Source organism: Anomalospiza imberbis, chromosome 4, assembly GCF_031753505.1.
Source record: "Anomalospiza imberbis isolate Cuckoo-Finch-1a 21T00152 chromosome 4, ASM3175350v1, whole genome shotgun sequence".
Taxonomy (NCBI): domain Eukaryota; kingdom Metazoa; phylum Chordata; class Aves; order Passeriformes; family Viduidae; genus Anomalospiza; species Anomalospiza imberbis.
The window spans coordinates 42,620,928-42,629,525 of record NC_089684.1 but is presented as its reverse complement, the minus strand read 5'-3'; positions in this window follow the sequence as shown (position 1 = coordinate 42,629,525).

The window sequence follows — 8,598 nt, the reverse complement described above, 5'->3', positions numbered from 1 at the left end:
GTGCCTGAGAGCCCTTCTTGAACTCTGTAAGGCTTGGTGCTGTGACACTTCCCTGGGGAGCCAGTTCAACCTGCTCAACCTCTGAGTGAAGAACCTATTCCTGACATCCAACCCAAACCTCCCCTGACACAGCTTCAGGCTGTTTCCTTGGCTCCTGCCACTGGTCAGGAGAGTGAAGAGATCAGTGCCTGCCCCGATGTTTCCCCTCCTGATGAAGTTATAACCACAATGAGGTCTCCCCTCAGTCTCCTCTTCTCCAGGCTGAAAAGACCAAGTGACCTCAGCCACTGCTTATACAACTTCCCCTCAAGGCCCTTCACCATCCTCGTGGCCCTCCTTTGGACACTCTAATGGCTCCATGTCTTTTTTACATTGTGGCACCCCAAACTGCCCCCAGCACTGGAGGTGAGGCCGCCCCTGTGCAGAGCAGAGCAGAGCAGAGCAGGACAATCCCCTCCCTTGCCCAGCTGGCCATGCTGTGCCTGATGCCCCCCAGGACACAGCTGCCCTCCTGCCTGCCAGGGCACTGCTGACTCAGATCCAACTTTCCATCGACCAGGACCCCCAGGGCCCTTTGCACAGCGCTGCTCTCCAGCCTCTCCTTCCCCAGTCTGTCCCCCAGTACATCCAGGGCTGCCCCATCCCAGATGCAGAATCTGGCCCTTCACTTGTTGCACTTTCTACAACTGGTGATTGCCCATCTCTCTAATTTGTTGAGGTCTCTGCAGGGCTTCTCTGCCCTCAAGGGAGTTGACAACTCCTCCCAGTTTACTATCATCAGCAAACTTAGCACTCCTTTGAGTCCCGCATTAATGAAGAAGCTGAAGAGCACGGGGACAAGGATGGAGCCCGGCAGAACCCCACTAGTGACTGGGCACCAGCCTGATGTCACCCCATTCCCTGTAATCCTTTGTGCCCGACCTGTGAGCCAGTTGCTCACCTGTGGCATAACACGGTTATCCAGCTGTGTGCTGGACATTTTGTCCAGAAGTATACTGTGACAGACTGTATCAAAAGCTTTGCTGAAATCCAAAGAGGTTATGTCTACTGGCTTTCCTAGATCAACTAGGTGAGTTGCCGCGTTGTGGAAGGAAATCCTGTTGGACAAACAGGACTTCTCCCTCATGGTGCTGAAGGATTTAATTCACAAAACACAAAGAATCACACTCTTGGATCTCAGTGTTGCAGGAAGGGTGACATCCCCAAGCAGAGGGTGCAATTTTGGAGCTCCAGGAGATGTAAGGATGGTTCTTTGTCACTGCCATGTCTCAGTCTACTGCAGGGGCCTTCCTTTCCACCACAGTTGGACAATATGCAGGTATCAGCTTACAGGAAAGGCAGAGTGTTTCTAGGTCTTCCAGACAGCTATCTTGGGAGTACAGGAATTGTCTCCATCCTACTGGAGGTGACCTAGACAGTCACAGCTCTGTGAGGAGAGACTGATGGAATGAGGCTTCTTCAGCCTAGAGAAGAAACAGCTTCAGGGGGACCCAGCAGCATCCCACCAGCACTTACAGCAGTGCTACCATGAAAACAGGCTTGTCACAGTGCTCCACCAGAAGGACAAAAGACAATGGGCATGGCTGAAAACATGACCTAAGACATGACATACAGAGACATTTGCTCGCTGTGAGAACAGCCAAGCAGTGCAGCAGATTGTCCAGAGAGGTTCTGCAGTCTCCATCCTTTGGGGCATTTAAAGACCGACCCATTAAAGCCCCAAGCAGCCTGACCTGACCTGATCTCAGAGCTGCCCCTTCTGTAAGGAGCAGGCTGTAGTAGGGACCTCCAGTGGTCCCTTCCCACCCAAAGGTCTCAGTAAGTCTACACTGAGTCAGCCACATGCTGCCAGGCAGTGCTGCTAAAGGCAGGGACTGCATCCCACCAGGAAAAACGGGACAGCTACAACTTTACAAAACAAAATAATTAGATATGTCTGCAGAAAGAGAGTCTGCAAATCTTTGAACTAGAATAATGAAGTTAGTATTTGACCTAATTGACATGAGGACTTATTATTCTCGAGAGCTTTGGGGAGGATTTGATTTTTACAGAAAGTTTAAGCAGAACAGAAGGGCTTGCCTCTGATCATAGGTGGTTAATTTAACTAAAGAACAGTCAGTTTTTGTTTAGGAGAGAAGATTTGTGGTTTAAAGCCCACCTACTTGAAACAATTCTGATCTCAACCCTCCCAAAAGGAAAAAGTAAATATTGAGCACAATATTTATGCAAAATACCTGTTTTGTTTCCGTGAGTCCCTAAAGAGATTAATTCATAATCAGCACATACACAGTGTTGGAAGGGTGATGTGCTTAAGCTACGAACATTACTAGTAGTCAGAAAAGAGATGAGGCTGTGGGGCTGGAGCTGAAGTAGGTATCACTTTTACTGGAAGATAACAAGAGTTCAGGGAATACAATAGAAAGCAAGGAAGAGGGCATGCTGTGACTTACACACACAAAGTGCAGACCAACAGGACCCTTAAACACAGTAGTGTGGTAAGTACTCATGGGGATATGAGGCAGCAGGCATTCAGACTAAAAGGCCAAAAGACCTTTTGGCCAAAATTGGATAATAAAAATGCTGAAGTTACAAGTTCTCCAAATACAGGAAATCCTCCTCCACGTGCAATGTGCCTAGCTCTGTGCACAAGTTCTTCTCCTGCCTTTATCTGCATGACCACATACTCTTCTTTCAGATGGTCCATGCCTTGCTCTGTGATTACAGTGCTGCCTTCTGCCCTGACCATTCCACATAAAGCCTCAGGCCTTGCTTATTTTATTTGCTACCCTCCACTGCATACAAGGGTGACAGTGGTGAGAGCTTCTGTGCTTCCCTCTCCATGGCACCCAGCTTCCTCCCACATTAAATAACATATTTTTGCAGCATTAGGCATCTTACCCTGCTGCAGCAGGAGAACAGGCTTGGGCTGAAACTAATAAAGTGTCCAATAAATATCAAGTGCTGGATTGTTGTCAAGTGCTCTTAGCATTACACAGCATCTCACATGTTCAAAGTGTAATTTGCATTAACTTCAAATGCAGCTCTAAGAGCAGCAGAACACCTAAATGAAAGTGATGGTAAACACACTGTTTTATCATTTAATGTTGGATATTAAGAAATGGGGGAAAGTTTAACATCAAACTAGGAAAAAAAACAGAGGATCCAGAGATTTGCTATCTCTGAGGTTTTGGAAGATTTTTGCTGGTTTTAAATCAACAGAACAATATGTGTCATCATCTGCCTTCCTGTCCCTTCCTTACAGTTTTCCCCCTCTTTACTCTTCTGATCCTTTTCCCTCCCCTCAGCACTGAGCCTGGCCAGCTCTCTCCCAGGCTCCCAGTGTGCCAGGCTCAGCTGCCCATTCTGCCAGAGCTCAGGTTCTGCCACCTCATAGCAAATGGCTTTTGGCATCTCTAAGTAGGACAAGCTTTATTGAGACAGAAAAGGGAATGACTGCTTCCTAAAACTACTTGAAATGCTAAAATAAGGAATAACCCTTTGTACACTCCACACTGTTGCTTATTTAACCTGCAGTCTGTTTACAAAATAATCTGTTTCTGGAAGGACAGTGCTTGAAGGCTTAAATCAAGGCAGAGTGGATTGTTCTTTGCTGATTCCTGACCTGTTCCTTCAGACATTTGTAACACAAAAATGGCTCCTCTAACACATGAAAACTTTTTCATCTCTTTAACAAAGCAGCAATATAATTTACTAATCCAATTTACATTTAAAACACTGTGATTTATTCTTATTGCTGAAGTTGGTTATTCACTGCTCCATTGTCAGACTCATTGATATTTCTGGCCAGGGCTGTAACAGCTTGGGTCTCTGCTGAGGGGCTCTAGCATTATGGATGTGCTATTATTAAAGTTGCAACATTAGCACATGTAGAGGCAGCCATTCATCTCCTGTTTTGATAGAAGGCTCCCAAATTCAGGGCTGCTGCGGATGGTCAGGCCCTCAGGGCTGTCTGGGTATGACCACCTTGGGACAGAAAGTTTTTCTGGATAGCTGGACAGAAGTTTCCTGGTTTTCTGCTGTGGGAGGATCAGAACTATCCCAAATAATGCCACAAAACCCTGTGCTTTTAAAACCCCAGAAACAGGATAAGTCAAGAACTATGTTATCAAACCCTAGGAAATGCAAGACTGAAAAACGTGTCCAAGCTGTTTATCTGGAATGAACACTGAACTATTTCCTTGGGAATGTTTCACTTGATAGACTGACAAAGCTTCAGCTTGAACGCCCAATTTTCAAGACACTTCTTCATAGCTGGGTTAATGGAGGTTGGGCTGTTTATTCATGAAGCCTGAGCCTCTCTGCAGATAATTTGTTGTATTCTGACTCATGTCAGTGTTGTTTTTTATTACTGTATTTTAATTTTTTTTCCTAATAAAGAACTGTTATTCCTATTCCTATATCTTTGCCCGAGAGCCCCTTAATTTTCAAAATTGTAATAATTTGGAGGAAGGGGGTTTACATTTTCCATTTCAAGAGAGGCTTCTGCCTTCCTTAGCAGACACCTGTCTTTTCAAACCAAGACGGGAGTAAACTGTGAGAAAAGTTTTCAGTGCAAAGCAGAGTTTGAACTTTTAGTCCATAAATTCTCATGGCTGATCAGTGGAGAAAGTATTGTGTAAAACATAAGGTTTGCTTGGTGTGTGCATTTATACTGTCCTCTTCTGTAACATTTGAAATTGCCTGCCATGCCTGAGATTGAAGAAGTTTACCATATTTCCCAGCCTTTTGAATATACACATTACCTAGAAGCTATTCTGTTTTCTAAATCAAATTCAATCCTAATGTAATGGCCAAAGAGGCTCTGCCTCCGCTGGATGAACTCCACAACCCACAGCATGTTGTCAGTAGTGACGTTTGAGCTATACTCTGTTCTCTTGCTTAGTCTGGGAAGCTTGTAGTACTCTTTTCACAGGCCACAAGACTTTAGATGGGAGTAAAATAAGAAATAAGGTAGATGGAAGCATAGCAACTCTGGTGGAGACCTCTCTCCATTACAGGGAATGCCTGTGTCTTTTTGTCTTCACAGCATCACATTTACTAAGTTCACTGGTGGTTCTATGCATCTGATTTACAGCAAATTGTATCACATCTAGACTTCTGAGAGAGGTAAAGCAAAAGCCAGTGGGGTAGCATGGGCACCTGAAATTCAAGTAACAACTAGTTTGAATCCAGTTTTCTCATCTGCCAATTAATTAGTGGCTGGCTCCACACAGTGGTTTCTCATGTAATTTCTCTGAGTAGGGGTTTGATATTTGGTATTTTCTCTCTCAAAATAACATTGCATTTGCTTTCCAGTGATGTGCCATTTGCAAGCCTGAACAGTCTTGCAGCCTTTGCCTTTGCAAGCCTCTGGACAGTAATGCAGTGAAAGCTGGCTGGAGTCCTTCAGGTCACTGCCAGTCCCACTTGTGGCTGGAGAGATTAAGGATTAGAAAGATTATTGTGTTACTGTGCACATCACTGAGTTTAGTGTCAGGTGTCTGCAAAGACATTGGGTAGCATATCAGTGAGTGAGTTTGCCCTTTATTACCTTAAGGGTCCCTTGAGATTTCTTATTTAAAAAAAAATAGCAGAGAGATAAATGTATGGAAATATTATACCAGCCCAAGTCAGTGTCTGGCACTTAAGAAATAATCATGCACATCCCACAGCCTTGGCTTAGAGCTCATATGGCAGACAAGCTTTTGACACATGGTTATTGAAAAGTACTTGATAGTCAGAACTCTTACTTCATTTCACTCTCTGGGGCCTTCTTCCTGGTAGGAAAAATCACACAAAAGTTTTAAAACCTCCTTTCTACTGCAGCTGTCTTATTTTCCTCAACTCTCTTCTAGCTAGCAGTGACTGGAGACATATAAATTTATCCTTCATGCTCCTTCAGTCCCACAACCGTGACTAAAGATCTTGAGAGAGTGTGTGTGTGTGTGTGTGTGTCAGAGAACATACCTGCTGATGGGATGGAGCCACGGACCTGCACTTCTAGGGTGCTACAGTGCCAAAGATACATCTTTCACAGGCAAACCTACCTACCTACCTACCCCTAATTGAACTCATCATGAGCCATTTTAAAAGCAGAGGGCTAAAAGAAGACTAATAAGGCACATACCTTATCTTTCTTCCCAGCTTCCAGCTTTGTGGATGACCCTTTTTCTGCACAGCACCTGCCTGTTGCTCAGCCAAGGCCTGAGTTGCTTACAGGGCTGCAGCACAGCTCCAGATGCAGAGTGCTACAGTTTAATCCCAGCACTTCAGGGAAGAATCCCTGAAGAATACAGAAGAATCCCCTGGTAAAGGAAAAAGGCCAAAGAGACTCTCAGACCTTGCTGTTTGTTTGTTTCTACAACGCCCTTGCCAATATTTATTTGCCCAGTTGAAAGTGAAGATTAATTTTCAGCACTGACTGAAGACTTTTAAAGCTAAAAGTCTGCTAGATCTATCTGCTAGATGGATCACATTTCAGAAGCTGTGGTAAATGAGAAGTTTTCCTGTAAAACCTTTGTTAGCATGTGTGTGCTGCACACAGCTGTGATTTTTTTATGACCTCATTCATCTATGACCCCCCTGGGCTACTCAGAGGTTTTGATTTCAATTGTGTAAGCATCTTTGTCAGCCTGAGAGGAAGCCAAGCTGATCCACACAAATAATGCTGGATCCACACAAATAATACTATAAAAAGCATGACTAAATTCAAATTAGAAACTTTGACACTTGTTAACAACAAGATGAGTTCCTGTCTGCTTGCAGTTTTGCAGTCTGGTCTCTCTGAGGGATATGCAGAGTTAATTGTAGCTTTCCATTAAAACACGATTCAGTGACTGGTACCAATTATAATTTCTGGGAATGATTGCTACTTCTGGGACCAGCCAATGAGAATGGAGGTACTGATGCTCCTCTGAAGGTGCCAGCACATGTGATTGCCTTGTGCCAGCACATGTGACAGCCCCAACAAATTCTCTCCTTGCACTAAATGTCCTGCTGTTTCTCAGAAGATGTGTCATGATGCAGAGCCCATGAGGCTACAGGTGCACTGAGTTTTTCTCATCCTTGGCCTGTCACTGCATGGACCAGTTGTAAAAATAAACAAGGCAATGCACAGTTGTTTGAGAGGGCAGTGAAGAAAAAGAGAGAGGAGAAAGAAATAAGATTCCTTCTTCCTGAGGATGTATCTCTAATGTATAAAGGCAAACTCAGTCAAGACCTGATGTGGGGGATGAAATCTTGTCTGACTAGGTTGTGTTAACACTTTCACCAGACAGTGCTTGCCCTCTGGAGACCCAGCTGACAAGTTTGCAGTGGCACAGCAAGACCATGGCGTGGAAACAATGGCTGTGTATGTGCATGGCCATGGAGTGGAGTGTCATGTAAGGAATCACATCTGTCAACAGATACTGCAGCAAGGAATAGAATGGCAACCTGATGTCACACAGGATGAACAATTGGCATAGTTAATCTGTACATGTGTACAAGCATCTGAATACTACTCTTTGAAGCTCTTATCTCTACCACAGGGATTTTTAAGAATCTGTCTCAGTTGAGAAGCAAATGGGGATGCTTAGTAGTTGCATCCTCTATTGATATAAATAATATGCCATAAGTGTGTCCATGAAACATCCCAAACATCTATTCCTACAGAAAATCAAATTTTCATAACCCTATCCTTTTAAGGACAGCTGATGATAGATAAAAGTTGTATACTCAGTTGTGCCACTACTTCATTTTAAGTTTTACAGCATCCAAGTGTACAGTCTTAAGCTATTTATCTCTACATATTTCCCTCCCTTTTCACTGATCTTCAAAAGGACCAGTCTTTACAGAAGGTAGTCTGGCTTGCTAACAAAAGAGAAAGAAGGGCAAGGTTCAGTATAGTGCAAAACTCTCTTAATCACATCCTTTCAATTCATTGATGTACAGGCTGTTCAGATCTCAACAGAAAGAAAGTAATTTATTCCAGACATTTGTAGAGTCATGGCTAGCATTTAAAATGGTGCTGCAAGAAGAAACTAAGAACCTGTAAGTTTCCTTTTAATCTTTGTTCTAGAAACCCATGTTAAAATGCACGAGAAAGTCTGATGTATACACAGGCACTGTCATATGGGGGTTCTAATTGCAGCTGTGAATCCTCACACTGCTTGGCTGCAGCTGTGTTCACAGAGCCCATGTGAAGAGCTAGATTTGTTTGTTTTAGTCACCAGCACACCAGTCAGGTAGAATTATCACTGCTTAAACTCTCTGTGCTGCTCAACAGCACACAATTTATTTGGCATCATATGGAAGTGGGAACTGCTTTTGCCCTCCCATTGCTCCCACTCTGAGGTAGCCAAGGCCTTTGAGCAAACTACTTCACACCAATCCATCTTGGGTAGACTTTTCCCTGCCAGTTTTTTCCTTCAATATTCCTGCCTTGTTTTGACATTGTTGGGGCTGTCCTGACACTGTGCAAACCCACAGTTAATGTAAGGTCAGCTATGCCCTGCAACAGCAGAAAACTAAAGCCACTGCTGTGAAGCAGCTGTGCACGCTACCTGCTGAGAGCACTCGCTTCTTTCTTCCTACTAGTGATGCTTCCAGATGCTGCTG